Genomic DNA, 23,048 nt, shown 5'->3' with positions numbered 1-23,048 from the left:
AGGTGAGAGAAAAACGATTGCATTCTTTTGAGTTTCTGATTCGCCTTTCTGAATGAGGCAATCAGGTATGCATTTATCTCAGTGAGCAGAGGGATGACTTTGAATAGAATGGGAGGCAGGTTTGCCCTAAGCAGTTTGCAGCTTGACTTTTCCCTTTAGCCTAGTGATTTGGGGGGCCCAAGATATTTTCCTTTCACATTTCTTCCCTTTGCTTTTTAAAAAATCTTCTGGAGAAAACATTTTAGAAGAAAATGAGTCGTGATTCCAGCTTTCCTCTGATCGCTCTTGGCTAGGATGGTTTATTCCTAGACAGGTAGGTCCCGAGTTACTAGGAAAGCTCATTTGTAGAAAGTTGTGAAATCTCATGTTTTATTAAGAGAAAATAGGGGGAGGAAGGGAGAAAAACAACAACAAACAAAAAAAAGTCCTGTTAAATTGATATAGGCCACATGACTCTGAAGTTCATACATCAGTAGGCAGGTATGAAAGTGTCTTATCAGGCCGGGCGCGGTGGCTCAAGCCTGTAATCCCAGCACTTTGGGAGGCCGAGGCGGGTGGATCACGAAGTCAGGAGATCGAGACCATCCTGGCTAACATGGTGAAACCCCGTCTCTACTAAAAATACAAAAAACTAGCCGGGCGTGGTGGCGGGCGCCTGTAGTCCCAGCTACTCGGAGGCTGAGGCAGGAGAATGGCGTAAACCTGGGAGGCGGAGCTTGCAGTGAGCCGAGGTCGCGCCACTGCACTCCAGCCTGGGTGACACAGCGAGACTCCGTCTCAAAAAAAAAAGAAAGTGGCTTATCTATGTAAATAGGTTGTTATTTACTTCTAAAGTTTAAGTTGTCTAGTTTCAGTTCACAGGGCTTTAGAGAGCAGAGCTTAGTTTTCAATGACTCCAAATTAGGAAAAATTAGGTGAAAAAAAGAAGGAAAAAAATTAAAACATTATTTCAATGCGTGGTAGCCACAAAAAATTAGAATTCGGTTCAAACTGTGGAAAATAGTAAAAACTATAAAAAATTAGGCCAGACTAGAATCTAATGAAAGGACACAAAGATAGATGTGTACCCGCCCCCCAACCCGCTACACCCTTGTTCTGCTCTCTAATCTTTGCACATACCAGAGATTTCGTAAGTTCTGTGAGTACCTGGTTTTCTGCACGTACCAGAGATTTTGTTTTGCACATACCAGAGATTTTGTAAGTTCTGAGGCAAGGTCACAAGACGTGTTTAAGTAAGATAAACTCTTGCTGCCATAAACCTGCTCTCCCGCCTCAAAGTTTGAACCAAAATATCAGAAATGGCAGGAACCAATCATAGTTAGCCAAATCGCCTTGTTCAAACACTAGCCAATCATATATCTGATTTGTATAATAACTCTATGCCCACTTTTCTTAGACTATATAACATTGTTCGGAGCTGAGTGGGGGAGCTCTCCTGCCCGTCTCGTTTCACGAGCGAGGGAGAGTTCCAGGTTCGAACCTGTAATAAAGATCCTTGCTGCTTAGCTTTGACTCTGGACTCTGGTGGTCTTCTTCGGGGAATAAACGGTCTGGGCATAACACTAACAACAGGTGTACTATAGTTTTTGAAACATAATTTTTCTCTCTCTAGTTTCCCATTTTTACTAAAGACAGATCATGGTAGGACTGATTTGCTTTATTATACTTGGCCTGATTATTTGTATACAGTGCAGCAAGAATAATTATTTTTTTATATAGGCTTTTAAATTGGCTTTGATGCAACTTTGTTCCATTGAAGGAATCTCAGATAAGACTTTTTAAAAGCTGAGCCCAGCCATGGATTTGTGCCGTCTTTCATGCACGTCCGTGTGAAGAGACCACGAAACAGGATTTGTGTGAGCAATAAAGCTTTTTAATCACCTGGGTGCAGGCGGACTGAGTCTGAAAAGAGAGTCAGTGAAGGGAGAGAGGGGTGGGGCCGTTTTATAGGATTTGGGAAGGCAGTGGAAAATTACAGTCAAAGCGGGTCGTTCTCTGGCTGGCAGTGGTGGGGGTCCCAGGGTGCTCAGTGGGGGAGCTTTTGAGCCAGGATGAGCCAGGAGAAGGAATTGCACAAGGTAATGTCATCAGTTAAGGCAGGAACTGACCACTTTCACTTCTTTTGTGATTCTTCACTTGCTTCAGGCCATCTGGATGAATACACGCAGGCTTGGGCTCAGAGACCTGACACCATGAAATACCTATGAGTTGGGTGATCCTCTCCTCTTGAGGTTCCAAGATAAACTTGGGGCTCCTGGGCCTGTCAGAAAGTGACATTCTTTACTTACTACAAGTCAGGAACCCTGTACAGGGGCTGTGTAGACAAAGGTATGAGGTCGGTTTTCCAAGGGGCTTTTATTGCTGCATAAATCAAGTTGGATTCTTTAAGGAAATCAGACCCTTCCAGTCAGAGCATTGGTAAAATAATCAGTTTTGCCAATTGTGTGCTTTTACAAATGAAAACAGGTTATTATTGCACTTATGCATATAACTGTATTGTCATAAGTTAAGAATATGCACAAATAGTTTCCAAATTCTGTAGAAATCAGGTAGAGAGGCTGGGCGCGGTGGCTCAAGCCTGTAATCCCAGCACTTTGGGAGGCCAAGACGGGCGGATCACGAGGTCAGGAGATCGAGACCATCCTGGCTAACACGGTGAAACCCCATCTCTACTAAAGAAATACAAAAAAACTAGCCGGGCGAGGTGGCGGGTGCCTGTAGTCCCAACTACTCGGGAGGCTGAGGCAGGAGAATGGCATGAACCCGGGAGACGGAGCTTGCAGTGAGCTGAGATCCGGCCACTGCACTCCAGCCTGGGCGGCAGAGCAAGACTCCACCTCAAAAAAAAAAAAAAGAAATCAGGTAGAGAGAAGCAAATATGCTCCAAATTTTGTTCATAGGAGTAGACTTTACTTAACTGTTAAAAGCTGTAAATAGCATAAAGAAAAGTCTTCTTGATCCGAAAAACAAAAGGATCAGCAACATTTTAAGCAAAAAGCTAAAAAGATTACTTTAGTCTTCTTATAGTTCAGTTTGCACAGTTCACTCCTATTCTGCTTGATATTCATGAATATTTTAGCTCTCCATGAGAGTCCTGAAAATTGTTCCTCTTGTCTAATGTCATAGTCTCCGAAGTTATCAGAAATCTTCATTTAAGGACACCTGTTAGAGTTCTATAGCTGATTATAAACTCACCTTCTAAAAAGGCCCAAAACAAGACAAGAATTGTCCATGGATGACAAAAAGTTTTAGGGCAGCCATTATCAAAGACACAATTGACAAGGAAATTTGTTACCTCTCAGGCACACAATAATTTAACAATTAAAATTATTACTGATAATGTACACTAAGTAATATCAGAATTATAGGAGTTTCTCATGATTTTGAAACACATACCAGTAACATATTTATACAAATACAGCCCAAAGAAAACCAAACACCATTTCATATTTGACAATGCTTCCTGTATAATTTTTAAACCAAAAATGACAAATTATGTCATTTTTGGAATTTAGGGAACCTAATACCTTAAAGGACAAATTAGGTCAGAAAAAAGACATAATTTATCATTTGGTTTTGGAAAGTTTGCCAAATATCAAATGTTTAAAATACTTGATATCACAGGTCATTGTAAAATAAGTCATTCATCTGACCAAAGTGATAACTCAAGGATTTCAAAAAAAAAGGCAAGGATCTTCATTCTCTGGGAGAGGAGACTTAATTTTCAAAACAATAAGCCCTAATAAAACAGCATGAAGCCAACTAAATTTTTTTTTCAAACTTTTATAAACAGTCTATAAAAGTTTAATCTTGACCATAAGATATAACTTCCATAAGTCTTTTATAACTTTTATAACCTTTACTAAGGAGTCAGTTAACACTTCAAGAAAACCTTGTTAATCACAGGCAGGTATCAGTGTGCCTTTGACATTAATGATTAACTCATAGAGAAACTGAACTATTTTGTCTCTCAAAATGGGCCCTTACAATCTCACACGCTCACCTCTTCCATGATAGTCCTGGGGCCTTGAGGAATGGAATAGCTTTCATTTCCAGCTCTGTGTTTCAGGAATGTGGTTTATTTTGATGGCATCTTCTACCGGGCCTGAAGCTGGGGCTTTAATTACTGTCAGCGTTTAAAATTTAGTGGATTTGGTGTCCTTTTTAGACCCAGGAGTCAGAGCCCTATAACTCAATGTCACAAGTAGTTTGAGACCAGCCTGGCCAATGTACTGTCTCTACTAAAAATACAAAAATTATCCAGATGTGATAGCACACGCCTGTAGTCCCAGCTACCTGGGAGGCTGAAGCAGGAGAATGGCTTGAATCCTTGAATCCAGGAGGTGGAAGTTGCAGTGAGCTGAGATCGCACCACTGCACTCCAGCCTGGGCGACAGAGCGAGTCTCTGTATCAATACAACAACAACAACAACAACAAACCACACACACATACAGAGAGATACACAGATGTAATAACCTTAATTTTTTGAAGGTTTTTAAACTCAGTTTTTTTCCTAACAAACCAAAACTTAATAATAGGGCCAGGCGCGGTGGCTCAAGCCTGTAATCCCAGCACTTTGGGAGGCCGAGATGGGCGGATCACGAGGTCAGGAGATCGAGACCATCCTGGCTAACACGGTGAAACCCCGTCTCTATTAAGAAATACAAAAAAACTAGCCGGGCGAGGTGGCGGGCGCCTGTAGTCCCAACTACTTGGGAGGCTGAGGCCAGAGAATGGCGTGAACCCGGGAGGCGGAGCTTGCAGTGAGCTGAGATCCGGCCACTGCACTCCAGCCTGGGCAACAGAGTGAGACTCCGTCTCAAAAAAAAAAAAATAATAAATAAATAAATAATAATAATAATAATATGACAAGTTGATCATATAAAAGTTTTTGGGGCTTTGGGGTTTTTTTTTAATCCTCTCATTGTGACTTACATAGATCATGCTTCGACTTTCTGGTTTGTCCTGAACATCCCTCTTTCTTAAACAACCAGTCATTTTACTCTAGGACTAAATTTACCATACGAGATTCTTTCTCATATAAAATTATTTCTCTTTAAGCTTTCTTACCAAAAAACCACCTCCTTATTTTTATAACTTTCTTTACATCTGCTTTATTTCCTGGTTCCTTTTACCTTGTTTCATACATGACCTCTAAATAAGCTTTGAATTAGACAAAAATTGTTCACCTTTTTAAGGGCACACTTTTTTCTTAGAAAGAATGTTTTTCTACAAATACAGTTTTATTGGAAAATACTTAATGAAATGTCTATTATTTAATTTAATATAACTTTCTAAATTAAATCTTCAGATTCTAAAGATTTGACCTACCTGACTCCATCTTGCTTTTAACCTCCAAGCTGTACTTGTTCATTCCTGGGTATAGGCTGAACTAACTTTGGTAAGAACTTGGTTTATAGTTTAGCTTTGAAACAAAGACAATAACAAACCTTACTGCCTGTGAACTAGACCGCCTAAAACCACAAGATTAGAAGTTATAGTAATCTTACTAAATTTAAGATGTAGCTATTTTGATTAAATCAATACTCATTCTTATTTATTAAAGATTACAAAAATGAAGATCATTCTGTTTTGGGCTGGGTTAATAGCTGTAACTGCTATGCCAGGTTTTGACACCTTATAGTATTTAGGAGGAATAAGTATGAAAATGCTTGATTAATAAATGCAAACAAAAATGTATGCTGGCAAATTGTTAAGACATTTCTAATATTATTTTACCAATAATTTTAAAGCCAACTTATTTATTAAAGATTTTACTTAACTCACATGAACTTGAAAAAGCATTTAACTAGTCTTTTTTCTTTAGTATCTGATTTAAGCACTCTTTTAAATCCAATTAATCAGAGCTCTTTTATATAGTTTAAATAGTGAAATATTGTATATTTCAATACATAAATATATAGACGTATTAGGCATGCTGATAGAAGTACATCTTATAGATTCATAAAGACCTCCTTTTTTTCCTTTTTTTATTTAAGCTTACCCTGGGCAGTTGTCAGCTAAATAGCCTTAAATTTGCATATTAGAGGAAATGACTCAGGTAAAAATCAGATAACAAAATTTACATCATAAGGTATGAAAAGGGCCTGGTGGGGCAGCCAATGCCTGTAATCCCAGCACTGTGGGAGGCCGAGACTGTTGGATCACTTGAGGTCAGGAGTTCGAGACCAGCCTGGCCAACGTGGTGAAACCTTGTCTCCACTAAAAGTGCAAAAATTAGCCAGGTGTGCTGGTGTGCCTGCAATCCCAGCTACTTGAGAGGCTGAGGCAAGAGAATCACTTTAACCCAGGAGGCAGAGGTTTCAGTGAGCAGAGATGGCACTACTGCGCTCCAGCCTGGGCAACAGAGTGAGACTCTGCCTCAGAAAAAAAGAGTGTAAGAAGAGAAAGTCTGGTGAGCTGGAGAGAAATTAAAATGGATTTAATTGCCAATTGAACATAACATTATAGAAGTCTATTATAAAGGCCTTCAAATATATACAAACACACATATACAGGCACACACCCACACACACACACACACAGCTTCTACAGCTTTTACTTCAGTACGTTAGCCATGTGATAAATACCAATTTGCCAGCTTGCAAAAAACAAACAAACAAAACCTGTTAGATCCAAACAGTGGGTTTTATCTCAGTAGAAAAGTAACAAGAGATGTAAAGCAGGCAGAAAAGAAAATACAGAGAAAGGGAACCTGGGAACTCTATAGTTTACAGGTCCACCTTAGGGCTCTTTTTCCTTAATCTAAATGTACACAAAGACTGTATTACTTCCATTTTACTCTGGCAAGTAGAGGTGCCGTAAAACCTATGGAGTGCACAAAAGTGGGTCATTCTCCTTGTTTTCTCGTCATTCTTAGACTGTTTCCTGCTTTTATTTATATATTTATTTATGTATTTTCTTAAAAGGAGGAACCGAGCTGTGGCCTAGGGTATTTGAGTGGTGGATCAGTGTGTGCTGCTTGTGTGCAGGACTCCTCAGTGTGTCACCACTGAGTTGTTTCCATCCTCTTACGTGTCTCGGTTTCTCTCTCCAGAGGTCTATGACCTCTGAAAGGGCTCAGAATGCCAGGTGATCAGCTCTACAAGACACTCTCTTCACCTTTAAGGGCAGCAATTCTTTTTTTTTTTTTTTTTTTTCTGAGATGGAGTCTTGCTCTGTTGCCCAGGCTGGAGTGCAGTGGCGTGATCTCAGCTCACTGCAACCTCTGTCTCCCAGGTTCAAGTGATTCTCCTGCCTCAGTCTCCTGAGTAGCTAGGATTACAGGCATGTGCCACTACACCTGACTAATTTTTTGTATTTTTAGTAGAGATGGGGTTTCATGTTGCCCAGGCTGGTCTTGAGCTCCTGACCTCAGGTGATCCACCCACCTTGGCCTCCCAAAGTGCTAGCATTATAGGTGTGAACCACCACACCTGGCCAAGGACAGCAATTCTTTTAACCTCAAGGCATCTTCTGAGCTTTGTCTTTGATGGAGCTGGTCTCTTTGGACATTAGGATCATTACCCTGTGTTTGGCTCCTAGGGTTATCCTTTAAAAAAAAAGTCTTTTCCTAGCACCTAACAGAGTGCCAAGTACAACACAGAAGGCTTTCAGGCTTTCATAATACTGTTTAACTGATACTTTTTCCAGCTTTACTGAGGTATAATAGACAAATAAAATTGTACATATTTAAGTTATATAGTATGATACTCTGATGTACCTATGCATTGTGAAATTATTGCCAAAATTAAGTTAGTTAACACATCCCTCACCTCACATAGTTACCTTTTGTGTGTGTGGTAAAAACAAAGGTCTACTCTCTTATTAAATTTTAAATTTTCAATACAGTATTATTAACTTTTTAACAATTATCAAATTAAATAAATAAGTCCTGTTGCTGTCACCCAGGAGACAGCACTCTTAAGAGACGGCTCAGTGATGGATCAATGGCTGATAGCTGAGGCATCTACTTTTATTATAAGTGTTTTTGGTTCATATGGGAAGCCAGTGTTTTCTTTACCTGTTAATGCCCTTTTAGTATGGATGGTCTTTCCTAATCGGCAGTCTATGGGCATCTTTCCAAACATCAGTTTAATGTTCCTGAGAAAGGCTGCCTCTTTCTGTGAATTCCCCAAAGTGAATTTCACATGTACTACTGAGACCATGTATCAGGACATTTATAATGAACATTTGTTGGGTTTGCCACCTGTAATCAAGGTCTCGTCTTGTGGTTACAGAACTCTGATTTTGTTTTGGGGATTCCCTTCTTCTACCTTTCTACATGTATAAAGTTGATTTCATACCTGGCTCTGGGAGTGAGTGTACTTTTGGCCAAATCCTCATTCTGACAATACATTTTATTCATCGCTATTTGTTCTAGCCACAATTTGATTCCAGAATGGACACAGGATCCAAGTCTGTGAAATCAAGATCTGTGAGATTCTATTCTAAGACTTTCTTAGACCTTTCTGAGACAAGTTCTTTCTTTTTTCTTCCGGGTGTGGAGTTTTAAAGATAAGTGTTATAGAGCTGCTGCAGTCATCTTGCAACTACAAGGACAGAGCATAACTAAGAATGGAACCTAATTAGAGGTGAACAAAAGTAGAAAATAAATAAAAATCGTCTAGATCCTGATAACAGATATATATAATCTTCTCATCCAGGTGCTCCAAAAGCTAAATATTCAGAATTTTTAGTTATATGGGCTCACACATTTAGTTATCGCTTAATCAGTTCACCATCTTAAACATAACTTCCAACCTGGTTAATACTTGTACAGCTATTACCAAATGTGAACAAGCATGAACAAATAAGAGATAGCAAATTAATGTTGGTGATACAGATTATAAGTAACGAGGAGTGTTCAGATATCAAGATAAAACATGCTTGTATCAGTCATTTGTTTAGTACTTAAGATAGGTTTTATAACATTTGAGATATGGCAGATATGTCAAAATATGAGGTGTCCATAAAGTGTGAAAACAGATACATATAACAAACTGTTGATATTACATTACAATCAAGTAAAACAATGTTGTTTCACATTATACAGACAACACTATCAGACTTAAATCCCTGTAAATATCTGGGTGGGAATTCTAAGACTAATTACTGCGCAACAATATTGAAAAATACTTGGGTATGTACTAGTCAGGAAAATACCTACTGCATGCAAAGTATTGTTTTGGTGATTTAAAAAATAGACGAAAGAAATAAAGAGAGAAAGAGAGAGGGAGAAAATGAGAGAGAGAAGGAGGGAAGGAAGAGAGGAAGAATAAATATTTTGTGAGTATTTACTCTGTGCCAGAGTTCTGAGAACATGGAGTCAAAAAAAAACAGACAGACAAACTCACTGTTCCTACCCTCAAGGAACTCAGTGAGGCATAAAAGATGAACATATAAACAACAAAATTATATAAAGTATAGTAGGTTAGGTTAGTGAAATGCAGGTATATGAGCCAGATATTGTAAGAACAGAGAAGCACATCAAGTCAGTTTTTGAGGGAGAAAGCTTACCAGCACAGATTCACAGCTGCACAGCTGCAAGGACACCAGACAGGGGAGAGAGTTTCCAAACAAGTGGAAAACAGAGCAGACATCTCTTGAGGGAGGAAGACAAGAGATTTCAGAAGGGGTGGATCCAACAAAATCCAGTTTCTTCTCAAACTTACTTACCACATCAGACATTCCTCCTTTGGAGAGACTACTTGAGGAGTGCCACAGGCCATAAAATGTTGGGCACAGGTAATATTTTTTGTTCTCTTTGCGGTTCTGGTTTAATGATTAAGCCCAAGGGCAACCAGGGGTGTGGAATCTCTCTTGGGAAGGATCAGATAATAAATTTACATATTTTATATGTAATATATAAATGTATATTTTATGAGGACATAATATATATATATATATATATATATATATTTTTTTTTTTTTTGAGATGGAGTCTCGCTCTGTCGCCCAGGCTGGAGTGCAGTGGCCAGATCTCAGCTCACTGCAAGCTCCACATCCCGGGTTCATGCCATTCTCCTGCCTCAGCCTCCCGAGTATCTGGGACTACAGGCGCCCGCCACCTCGCCCGGCTAGTTTTTTGTATTTTTTAGTAGAGACGGGGTTTCACCGTGTCAGCCAGGATGGTCTCGATCTCCTGACCTCATGATCCGCCCGTCTCGGCCTCCCAAAGTGCTGGGATTACAGGCTTGAGCCACCGCGCCCGGCCGAGGACATAATATATTTTATGAGGGCAATCTTATTTCTACCTTCATGAAATTGCTTCCCCCAAACTCTAACCACACTTTAAAGTGAGAGAAAATAAATAGGTAGAGAAGTTAAATATTAGTGGTATCTTTACGACCATACTCAATACAAGGCAACATCTGCCAATCCAAGCATTTATCAATACAAAACGAGTATTTTATCTCATTTGCCCAAATCTGTCTCTCAGTTGAATCCAGACTTGAGAGCTGAGAAAATGAGAAGTTATTTAATATCTTCTTAAAATCCTAATAGAAACATTTCAAATGGGGAGTGACATACGGTAAGTTACATTTTTCAAAGATTGTTCTGGCTACTTAGTGAAGAATGTATATTAAGTGGTCAAAAGGAGAGTAAGGAGGGTTGGAAAACTGCTTTCACAGCAGGATGGAAGTATAGTGGCTTGGACAAGGGGGAGAGTAAAGGAGATGGCGAGGAGTGGGTAAAAAGGATACAATCTTGAAGACAGTACTAGCTGATGCATTTAAAGTGCAGAAAGAGTAAGAGAGAAGTCAAGGATAATTCCTAGGTTTTTGACATAGCTAAATGGATGAGTGTCATTTACTTAAACAGAAAACACAGCAGAAGTGGGCTTGAAAAAGGAAGGAAATTAAGAACTTTGTGTTAAATATGACAAGTTTGAGATTTATACCATACATCTTGGTGAAGATAATTGGATACAAAGCTGGTTCTGTTCATCTAAACACAGATTTAGATGCGCACTAGAGATATATGGGGTTTGGTAACAGGTTTCAGGCATCCACAAGGAGTCTTTGAAAGCATCCCTCACCAATAAGGCATAACTACTGTATAAGCTGGGGAGTCACTGGCATATGAAGACTATACCTTTAGAAGGACAACTCATAAACTATAAATCTAAGTCTCCGAATGTAGGAATAACATGCACAATCAACACAAAGTCATTTCATGTGGAACAACACAAATGAAAAGATTTTCAGACATTGTTTCTTTAAGAGAAGTTAGAACTTTTATCTCTCTAAGCCTGTGATTCAGAATATTTTATGACAATATAATGACACTAGGAGGAGTTTTTGAGCATTGCAATTAATTGAGGATGAGATTAAAGGCAAGCATAGGTTGATATTTTAGACAGAAGGAAACTCACACAGCTATATATGGTAACAATTAGCACTGTCTTACACATTCAATCAAATTCACCTCTGCCTAGTCCAGACAGTACACAAGTCCTCAGCCCCCTAGCTGAGATAGCTTCGCTTCACGGAGAACAAACATCACTAAACCTACGCGTGGTTGTCACATGAATTGTGCTATTGTATTCTTGTTTGTAATTTAGGATTTAAGTCTCTATAACCAATGCTGAAGGGTGATTTTGATTTTAGGAAGGAACAACTAAAAATAACTAGCTGAAATTCATGTTGTCTAAAGGTCCTCTAATCTTATGAACCTGTGGGTAAAAACATGGTAACATTAACCTTGATAATCTAAATTTTGCCAATTGTTCATCTCCCCATGCCTGACTTGGAACTTGGTCAGACCCTGCCTCCCTGACCCCTAGTCAAAATTTCTTCCAATTTCTTGAAGCATATCAAGAAGGTTTCCCAGGTGTTCTTTGAGGTTGATATATCTCATGCCTGAAATCCACTTGTAATAGATACCTCCCCATGACCATGTTTGCCAACACTGACTATAAGAACAGTGCCTTCCTAGCTAAAGTGCTGCTGTGTCCTGCTGCTCCCAGAGCTCAAAGTTTTGGGGGTATTAAATGAATCCCCACATGCTTCAGTCTCTGCAATGCCTAAGCCATGCAGCAGTGTCCACAGAATCAGTGCTGTATTTCAAATACTTCAACTGACTGGAACTTCCAAGCATATGATGACCTCATACCTCGGGATCTAATTCTAGAGCCTTCTGAAGCTATTCCTGGGGCACAGTGACATTTCTTCTGTTACTGCCATTCTCACAAAGGAATGCAGAGTAAGATGTTTATGTCCCCAACACAGGAGGATATGCCACAGTAGACACATTCAAGCATAGGCACAGTCACATTTTTCTCTTCTTCCTCTCCTACCCTCTCTTCTTTCCCTCAACTCTGAGGATGGCCCTTCTCCTTTCGACAGCTCACTCCTAGTCCCCAAGTGTCTCCTCCAGGATTCCATACCACCCATTGTTCCTTTTCCTGAGTTTTATAGTAGTCTCTCTACTGGCTTCTTTTCCTCAGGCTCCAGACATGTCTAAGTCGGCTTATAAAACAATTACAGTTTAACAATTATAGTTAAGCATATTTAATTTTATATAAAATAATATCAGATAAAATTTAATAGAGCAATTATTTAAAAAACTAAACACTACATAAAACACATTTAATTGTAAAAACATAATATTGAAATATTATTTGATCATCATAAAAGGGTTGGACACATGTCAATGGATCACATGTAAATGATCAATTTTAAAATGGTCAATTTTTAAAATTCTGCAGAATTACTTATTTTTAAAATAGACTTCATCTTTTAGAACAGTTTTAGATTTACAGATAAATTGAGAAGACTATACAGTGTTCCTATATACCCTGTACCCAGTTTATCCTTTTATTTACATATTATTATGGTACAAAATATATGGGTGTTATGAACACTTTAACAGCATTAATTCTTCCATACAAGTATGTGTTTTCTAGAGAAATGTTTCTCTATTCAAGTTCTTTGCCCATTTTTAAAAACAGATTATTTGGCTTGTGCTATTGAGTTTTAGGAACTGCTTATATATATTTTTTAAAGTAGCCCCCTATCATATACATAACTTGCAAATATTTTCTCTCATTCTATAGGTTACTTTCACTCTGTTGATTGTTTCATTTGTCATGCAGAAGCTTTTTCATTTTACGTAGTTCTGTTTGTCTATTTCTGCTGTGTTGCCTGTGCTTTTGATGTCGTATCTAAGAAACAATTGCTGAGGTCACTATCAAGAAGCTTTCTCTCTCTGTTTTCTTCTAGGAGTTGTGTGGTTTCAGATCTTGTAGTCAAATCTTTGATTCATTTTGAGTTGATTTTTGTGTATGATGAAAGATAAGGGTCTAACTTCATTTTTTTCAGATGTGGTTGTCGTTTTACCAATACCGTTTATTGAAGAAACAAGTCTTCCCCAATTTTGTGTTCTTGGCACTCATATCGAAAAATGCCCTTGGAATTTTGACAGAGATGGCATTGACTCTGTAGATAACTTTGGATGTTATAAACATTTTAACAATATTAATTCTTCCATACCATGAACACAGATGTCTTTCTATTTATATGTTTCCTCTTTAATTTCCTTCGTCAACATACTATAATTTTCAGTTGACATGTCTTTCACCATTTTGGTTAAGTTTATTCCTGTGTATTTTATTTTTTCTGTTGCTAATTTTAAATGAGATTGTGTTCTTTCCTTTTTTCACAGTTTGTTGTTTGTAAATAGAAATGCTGCTAATTTTTGTATGTTGATTTTGTATTCTGCAACTGTACTGTACATTTGAGGAAGTGCTTACTTCTTTAGACTTTGTAGATTGGTTTTGTCAGGGTCAGACCTTTTCCACGTAGTTCAGCGTGCAGTTTTGGCTAAGCCAGATGGTGGCACATAGGATCAGGCATGTTGTGCCACCAGGGTCCCTGGTCAAGCAGGACCCACTGCCAGTGCTCTGTGGCTGAGTGGTGCCCACTGGTTGTGCTCTGCTATCTGGCAGGATCAGCTGACTCGGCACCATGGTCAGTTGGGGCTAGTTGGGGGAATGTCCAAAGTTGAGTATGACTGTCTAGGGGGATTTCTACAGTCAGGCACGGTCAGTGGCTGGGCTTCAAAGTCAGGCGGGACCAGTGGGAAGAGCCCTGTAGTGAGACAGAGACACTGGTGGAGCTCCACAGTAAGATGGGACATCTGGCTGGGCTCTGTGGTCTGACAGGGCTGCTATCTGGGCTCTGCATTCAGGTGAGCAGGGCTTCTAGCTAGGCTCTGCATTCAGGTGGGAATGCTGGCCATGCTCCCTGATTGAGCAGGGTGCTGGAAGTGCTCCCTGATCTGGCAGGGCTGCTGGCTGGGCTCCCTGGCATGACAGGGCTACTGTCTGGACTCTCTAGTCAGGTAGAGCCACTGAGTGTGCTGCATCGTTGGATAGGGCCAGTTGGAGGACCTTCACACTTAGGCAGGGCTGGATGAGTGGACTCTGGTTTGGCGAGGCTGCCAGTGGGGCCCCGTTTGGGTAAGGCCACTGGTGGAAATGGGGAGACTCCACAAAGATCTGCATGCTGCTGTTCAAATTCCCACAACTCTTTTTCTTTGTTCATAGCTCTCTCCTGTCAGTCTATCCAGGCCAATCCCCCGAGAATTCCATATGCAGTGAAACCGATTTGGGGCTCTTCTGTATGTCTCTGATATGCTGGGGAAATTGAACAGCCACCTCAGTCTCTCTTTCTCCCACTGGAGAAGTGATAGGCCAAGGGGATCTTTCTTGGCATGGCTCTGTGCTGGCTTGCTGGAGGGGCAACACCGGCCAAAGTGAAATCATTCCTCTTACCTCTTTTAATATAGCTTTTCTGTTTCTATGCTCTACTGGGCGCTGCAATTTTATCCCAGTGATCTAGACTTCTCACAAAGGCATTCTTGTCTGTGAATAGTTACTAACTCTGTAAGAAGACTAGATAATTTCTGTGAAGGGTGTTGGGCTGGGGCCCTCCCATTCTGCCATTTCGCTGAAACCCGTTCATGTAGTTATTTTTTGTTAAAAAAACAACAACAACAACAAAAAAAACTATCAAAAACTCTTTTTGTGGGAAATAAGACATTTATAAACGATTTCAATATTTTCCTCTGGTTAATTCACCTTCTTGCTAGAGAAGTTTGAGAAGATCTTTTTGAAAGCTTTCATTTTTTTCAGTAATTACATTGAGAGCAAGCTGTAGTGTGTGTTTTTTTCCCAAAGAAAATGTTTTTAGTTCTTTTTTTTATTTTCTAGAAACTGATTAACACCTGAATTAATTTCAACTTTGTCATGTTTATATTTCACTTGTTTAGAAAGTTTTTAAACCAGAGTAAGAATTTTTACGTTTATGATTCCATGTCTATGCTCAATTGACTTTTGTTGTTCTTGTTTAGAAGAATTTTGGAAGTATAGAAGAATGTTTTATAATATATCAAATGTCTGATTAAACATTTTAGTGTAGTATATTAAGACATCTAAAGATGTTAATGGTTCTTTTTTTAATCTTAATGTTATTATATCAAAAGAATAGCAATGTCTTGTTGGTACCTAAAAACACCATGGTCTACCAGAATATTGAAAAATAGTATTGTGATCTCAGTTTCTTATCCAGAATTCTTCAATTAGATAAGTCATACAGAATCTGGAATTGTTACTCTAACTCTCTTCTCTTTGAGAAAACAAAGTAGAAATTTTCTTCCTTCTATGGAAAAATGAAGAAGGTAAAGTAGTATTCCTCTCTAACACCTTTTCATCTCTTTAAATAAAACACAGGCTGGGCGTGGTGGCTCACCCTTGTAATCCCAACACTGGGAGGCTGAGGCGGGCGGATCAGGAGGTCAAGAGATTGAGATCATCCTGGTCAACATGGTGAAACCCTGTGTCTACTGAAAATACAAAAATGAACTGGGCATGGTGGCGCACTCCTGTAGTCCCAGCTACTCTGGAGGCTGAGGCAGGGGAATCGCTTGAAGCCAGGAGGCGGAGCTTGCAGTGAGCCGAGATCGCGCCACTGCACTCCAGCCTGGGCGACAGAGCGAGACTCCGTCTCAAAAAAAAAAAATAGCCCACGAACTCTTTACTCACATCAGCAGCCCCCTAGTTACCTCTTCAACATCATCGAATACCATTCATCTCCTTGTCATGACACTTCGGCCACACTGGTTTTCTTTTTGGTTCCTGAATTGCTAGGCTCTTTTCTACCTGTGGACCTTTGCAACGAATGATATCATTGCAAGAAATGTTTTTTTCTCTAGAGCTGTGTCAGCTGGTTTATTTTTTTTAACTTTTATGGGTATATAGTAAGTGTATATACTTACGGGGTACGTGAAATACTTTGATAGAGACATGCAATGCATAATAATTACATCGGGAAAATGGGGTATCCATCACCCCAAAGTTTATCCTTTGTGTTACAACTTATTATACTCTTTCCATTATTTTAAAATATACAGTTAAACTATTATTGACTATAGTCACCCTGCTGTGTTATCAAATATTAGGTCTTATTCATTCTTTCTAATTATTATTTTGTATGTATTAACTATCCTCACTTCCCTCCCACAATCCCCCCTCATAGTTCCCAGCCTCTGGTAACTATCCTTCTACCCTCTCTATCTCTATGAGTTCAATTGTTTTAATTTTTAGGTCCCACAAGTAAGTGAGAACATGCAAAGTTTGTCTTTTTGTGTCTGGCTTATTTCACTTCACATGATGACCTCCAATTTCATCCATGTGGACAAATGACAGGATCTCATTCTTTTTAATGGCTGAATAGTGCTCCCTTGTGTAAATGTGCATTTTCTTTATCCATTCATTTCTTGATGGACACTTAGGTTGCTTCCAAATCTTGGCTATTGTGAAAACTGCTGCAAAAAACAGTGGAGTGTAGATATCTCTCTGATATACTGATTTCCTATCTTCTGGGGTGTGTAGAGAAAACTCTTTAATCATATTTTTCCTCTACTCTCACACCACAATGGTCATCAACACAGGAGACTTCTGTGACCATATGCGTGCGATTCTTTTCCCCGCACACCAGGCAGTAGACATCAGCTGTTAATTCCGTTCAACACTGAACTGATATGAACACAGTGTCATATCCTACAAGTTGAGGGCTCAGTCCCCAAGTCCTTCCCCCACCACACCAGTCTGGGCCTCTGTAACTTCCGACCAACCAGCTTCAAGTTGGGGTTCCCATGACCCTCTCTTTGAGTTCAATGAATTTGCTGAAGTAGCTCCAAAAATTCATGGAAACACTGACTTACATTTACTGGTTTACTATAAAGGGTATTGCAAAGAATACAAATAAAGAGACATGTGGGATGAGATGTAGGGGAAGGGGTGTGGAGCTTGCACGCCCTCCTTGGGGAGGTACCTGCAGGTACCTCCATGTGTTCAGGTATCCAAAAACTCTCTGAGCCCTGTGCCTTTAGATTTTCATGATGTCAGCATTCCTTCCCCCAAGGTACAGGGTGGGACTCCCCTCATGGGAGGGCCTTAAGACCCACATCAGAAAGGCAAGCTAAGATTAGAGTCTTGTTTTGGGTCAAGTGAAAGGAGGGCAGAGGAAGGTCAGAGGCCCACTTCTGAGGCCTAACATACCCAACGTTGTAACAAAAGACTGCAACAAGGGCTTTGGGAGTTGTAAGCCAGAATCCATGCATGAAAACCAATACATTTCATAACACCATGTGGGTACATAGCTAGCAGTGGGATTCTTGCCATTCAGGTGACAGGTGACTTCCTATGTCCCCAGAGAGGCCTTCCGTGACCACTCCATCTTTAAGAACTACTGGTCACTCTCTGTTTCATCATTGAATGGGTTGATTCATTGTCTCCAATTCACTACTGAATTTTATTTCTTCGTCATTTATTTATTTATCTATTTATGGATTGCTTTCTGTTGCCTCCATGTCTGCCTCATGAATGAGCCATGAAAAGAGGAACTAACTGCCTTGTTCATTACTATATCCTCAGCACCTAGAACAATGCTTGGGACATGGTTGTCACTCAGGTAGTATTTGTTATGTGAGTGAATGAATGAATGAATTAATTCTCTTTCATATTAATTGTGGTAGGAAGAAATTGTCATAGTAGGCAGATAGCTAGACGTAAGCAGCGAGAGTAGGGGAGTCACTGAGGAAAAGGGAGGTCTGGAAAATCTCACACCCCAGGGACCACCCAAAACACATGTGCTGGATATAAGCAAAGAGAAGGGGAAATACTTACGTGGGAAGAATCGCCCAGAAATCACCCACCCTGCAATTAACCTGTCGGAATGTAGCTAGCTGCATGCTGATAAAGAGAGAAAGAGGGTGAAGTGAAATTCCTAAGAGATATGCAGGCATAAAAAGTACAGATTTAACTGCTACACAGCCTTCCTGGGGTGATGGTAATGAGCAATGTAGCCATTAGGTAGAATTTGTGTCCAACACCAGGTCCACACATGCACGCCAACTAATAGTAAGAGAGAATCCCACCAATCTGAGGCAGGAACTAGGCAGGGAAAAGGCAGGGACTTAAGGCAGCAGCAGGAAAAACTAGATGAAGGAAAAAGGTGGAGACTTAAGATAGAGATGAGAATTTCAAGAAAAAATCCGTCATGAAAACCCAGTGCAGAACTCTCGGGGCTACTGCTGGCTCATTCTCTGTGAGTAGCCCACTATGCCCCATCGTTTAGAGTGTACTGTCTCTCTAAATGAACTCTCTGCTCTAATTTTGCTTCAGTAAATTCTCTTTTTGGGCTAAGTGGTCTCGGTGGAATTCTTTCTTGCAAGTAAGTCTAGGAACCAAGGACTCTGCTCTTCCCAGTAACAAAATCACATTAATTATTTCCATGAACTTGTCGCCCAGGAGTATATGGCTTCCCATCCCTGACACCTTTTAATCTCTCAAAAAACATCTGCCTGGGGTTATTCTACTCTTTACCTATTAAACACCACTATTAAAAAAACCAAACTTATTCACATATATAGCATTGATGATTCTAAAAGCCTTATAGGTTTATCTCTCACATTGATATGTAATTGTTCTGAAATTTATTTTTGTGAGGAAGAAGTTGATATATGCTTTTTCCATGTGAACATCCAATGGTCCCATCCATTTCTCACTGCACCGCAATATCACATTTTTCATAAATCAGGTGAATCTGTTTCTGAACTCTCTATTCTGTGCCATTAGTAATTTTAATCTATATTTGAGTCACACTGTCTTAACTACTAAATATAATGCATCACATAAGAATATAATTAATTGGCCGGGCGCGGTGGCTCAAGCCTGTAATCCCAGCACTTTGGGAGGCCGAGACGGGCGGATCACGAGGTCAGGAGATCGAAACCATCCTGGCTAACACGGTGAAACCCCGTCTCTACTAAAAAATACAAAAAACTAGCCGGGCGAGGCGGGGGGCGCCTATAGTCCCAGCTACTCAGGAGGCTGAGGCAGGAGAATGGCGTAAACCCGGGAGGCGGAGCTTGCAGTGAGCTGAGATCCGGCCACTGCACTCCAGCCTGGGCGACAGAGTGAGACTCCGTCTCAAAAAAAAAAAAAAAAAAAAAAAAGAATATAATTAATTATAGTTTTTAAGAGATCTTTATGTTTAGTGCAAGTCCTCTAGTTTTTTTTCTTCTTCTTCCTCAGACTTGCCTTGCCTATTTCTAAACTTTTACATTTTCTTATAAATTTTAGATTAATGTCATCCATTTCTGAAAAACAAAAACAGACAAAAACTCCTGCCAGTATCTGATGGAGATTGATTTAGTAGTTTAAATTAAAACTGTATGACAAAATATTTTGTAACCATTAAAATTATACATACAACGAACTCATAAAAACTGAAGAAAAACATTTTAGTAATATTAATAATAGCAAATAATATTATCCTAAACATCATACATGAATAATTTTATTGAATTGTCATAAGTATATCAGAAATGTATTACTTTTACCATTTCACAGCTGAAGAAATGAGAGCTCACATATATGATTTAGATTATACAGTGTCACACAGTGAGTGACAGAGTGACAGAGCTAAAAAACAAATCCTAGTCTGTACTCTCATGAAAAAGTCAAAGTTTTAGTCACCTAGATTTTAAAAAAGCATATTGAATGGAATTCTTCCTAAAATAAATTATAAACCTGTTTTGCCTTCTTGCAAACATAAAGAATACAATCATATATTTTCTTTTTTTTTTTTTTTTTTTTTTTTTTTGAGACGGAGTCTCGCTGTGTCACCCAGGCTGGAGTGCAGTGGCGCGATCTCGGCTCACTGCAAGCTCCGCCTCCTGGGTTTACGCCATTCTCCTGCCTCAGCCTCCGAGTAGCTGGGACTACAGGCGCCCGCCACCACGCCCGGCTAGTTTTTTGTATTTTTAGTAGAGACGGGGTTTCACCATGTTAGCCAGGATGGTCTCGATCTCCTGACCTCGTGATCCACCCGCCTCGGCCTCCCAAAGTGCTGGGATTACAGGGTTGAGCCACCGCGCCCGGCCAATCATATATTTTCATTTCCATTTCTGGTCACTATTACGAATATTAGTGATTTGCTTAAGCCATAATACAGTGTTATCCTAGGGCTCTATTATCATACCTTGGATTATTTTCTGTTGCATTAAATTGTCTGAAAATAACCCAATCTTTCTTTTTTTAGCTTCTCTTTTGGACTTTTCTAACTTAAATATGTTAACTTACCTTAACTCTTTCCACTTGTTTCTTGCTGTGTGTTTTTAAGTTGATTTAATAAACCGTGTAATCCAAGCATTTTAATCTGGTCCATGAGGCTTTCTGGTATTTCTGGTCTGGAATAGCTTTCTTGAAACTGTACTTAAAGGCAATTATCACATGAAGGCAATTTCCTACAGGGCAGCTAAGTATAGCAAAGAAAATAAATAAAAAGAGTGGAGTCTCTGATGACACAGTTTGACAGGTGAACCAAACAATCTACTTGCCAAACAGGATAGAAAAATCTTTCTCTGATCTGGCATACTACATATTTAATGAATATTTGTATCTGATGACAAATTAATAAATTTTAAAATATATTTTATGTTAACCAGATGCCTCAAAACATAACACTTTGCCCAACTTTTGAAATAACTGGCAGATTTATCCTGTATTCATGTACCGTTGTACTAATATTTTCCAAATATTCTGGCTTTAGAAAAATTTAATAATAGGTTTCTATTTCAAGATGAAAGATTTGCCATACATCCTTGTCTTTCATAATCCCTGAGTTTCCACTGAAAAAATAAAATAACTTAAAGTATTATAAGTATGCAACCAATTAAGGAGAAAAGATGAGCACGTTAAAAAAAAGTTTTTAAAAAGTTATGACAGATAAAAAATAAATAAAGGAGTAAATGATGTAACAGGATAAAGAAAAGGTAGCCTAGAGGAAAGATGGCTCTAGAAGAGGGGAATGCAATACATTTTGAGGCAGAACTCTGGAGAGGCCCAGAATTCAAACTATGAAGTTGTCTAAATGAAACTCTGAATCCAGAACATTTGAGCTCATATTACATTCCCTAACTTTTCCAACCACATGTAGAAACATGGACAGTCAGATAACTGTATCCTATGTAAAAACATAAAAATAAAATAAATTTTTTTTTTTAAATCAGAGGGTTCTTTCACAAAGAGGTTAATGAAGTATCTGAGACTACCTAAGGCAGAGCGATCAGACATCAGTTTTTCCAGAGCAAAGACCTCTACATGTGGGCACTGGGGGTCTTGAAACACACATGGCCTGCTCCCTTTTGTTTCTGTAATGTGAAGACTATCAGTTAATAAGCCCACCTACCTTTCCAGAGCAGCCAAGTGTCATGCATTACTACCAACTATTTGAGGAAATTTGGTAACCTGAAAGAAAGATAAAGCTAAAAACAAAAAGAAGAAAAACCTCTAATCATTTAACTTAGGAGAAAGAAGGATTTAAAAAAAAAAAAAAGAGGCCGGGCGCGGTGGCTCAAGCCTGTAATCCCAGCACTTTGGGAGGCCGAGACGGGCGGATCACAAGGTCAGGAGATTGAGACCATCCTGGCTAACACGGTGAAACCCCGTCTCTACTAAAAAATACAAAAAACTAGCCGGGCGAGGTGGCGGGTGCCTGTAGTCCCAGCTACTCGGGAGGCTGAGGCAGGAGAATGGTCTAAACCCGGGAGGCGGAGCTTGCAGTGAGCTGAGATCTGGCCACTGCACCCCAGCCTGGGCGACAGAGCAAGACTCTGTCTCAAAAAAAAAATAAAAATAAAAATAAAAAGAAAGAAAACTTCAGAACAGACAAAATTCTAGTTAGCTTCTGTAGAGAAACTTGAAGAGTTTTCATTCACATAAAATAAGCAGTGGAGGCCACGAAGAAAGACAAAAAACTGTTGGAAATTAAAAGTGTGATAAAAACAAAAGGAAATAAAAATAAAAGAAGAATCAATTAAAAGGTAGAAATATAAAACCTAAGATATATCTGGAAAGAAGAAAGAAGAGATTAAAACTGAGCAAAACATGAAAGAAAAAGAAAATTAATTTAGAAGACCCAGTGAGATGCAAAGAAATTTCCAAAAAACAAATTGACAGAAATAACTTATCAAAGAAAAAAAATTAAAAAAATTGAGACACTAATTTTGCATAAGTGAAACACTGAATGCTACCATCGAATGCCAAAAACAATAAATGAATGAAAGCCCATGCAATATCCTCATGGATGTTTAGAATACCAGAGAAATGGGGAGAAAATAAAATAAAATGAGATTACCTAGTAACTAACAAGAATAAGAGGGTGTCTTAGTTCATTTGTGTTGCTATAAAGGAATACCTGAGGTTGGGCGATTAATAAAGAAAAGAGGTTTACTTGACTCACAGTTCTGCAGGTTGTACAAGAAGCATGGTATCAGTATCAAGCATGGTATCAGCATTTGCACCTGGTGAGGGCCTCCAAAAGCTTCTCCTCAATGGGAGAAGGTGAAGTGGAGAAGGCATCACATGACAGAGAGGAAGCAAGAAAGGAGGAAGTGCCATACTCCTTTCAACAGCCAGTTTTTGCAGAAGCTAAGAATGAGAACTCACTCACATTCACAAGAATGGCACAAAGCT

General features: G+C 39.3%; 1 long non-coding RNA gene across 1 annotated transcript; it reads right to left on the bottom strand.

Annotated features, from left to right (window-relative positions):
• Window positions 1-1,851: 1,851 nt before the first annotated feature.
• LOC107128991 (uncharacterized) lies at window positions 1,852-22,923 on the bottom strand. Its single transcript, XR_006695988.2, has 3 exons — window positions 22,816-22,923; window positions 20,655-20,829; window positions 1,852-2,260 (listed from the first exon to the last, which is right to left on the bottom strand). It is a non-coding gene; the product is annotated as an uncharacterized lncRNA (long non-coding RNA).
• Between the last annotated feature and the right edge of the window lie 125 nt (window positions 22,924-23,048).

The sequence above is a fragment of the Macaca fascicularis genome, chromosome 2, assembly GCF_037993035.2.
Source record: "Macaca fascicularis isolate 582-1 chromosome 2, T2T-MFA8v1.1".
Taxonomy (NCBI): Eukaryota; Metazoa; Chordata; class Mammalia; order Primates; family Cercopithecidae; genus Macaca; species Macaca fascicularis.
This window is presented reverse-complemented; position numbering and strand designations above follow the sequence as displayed.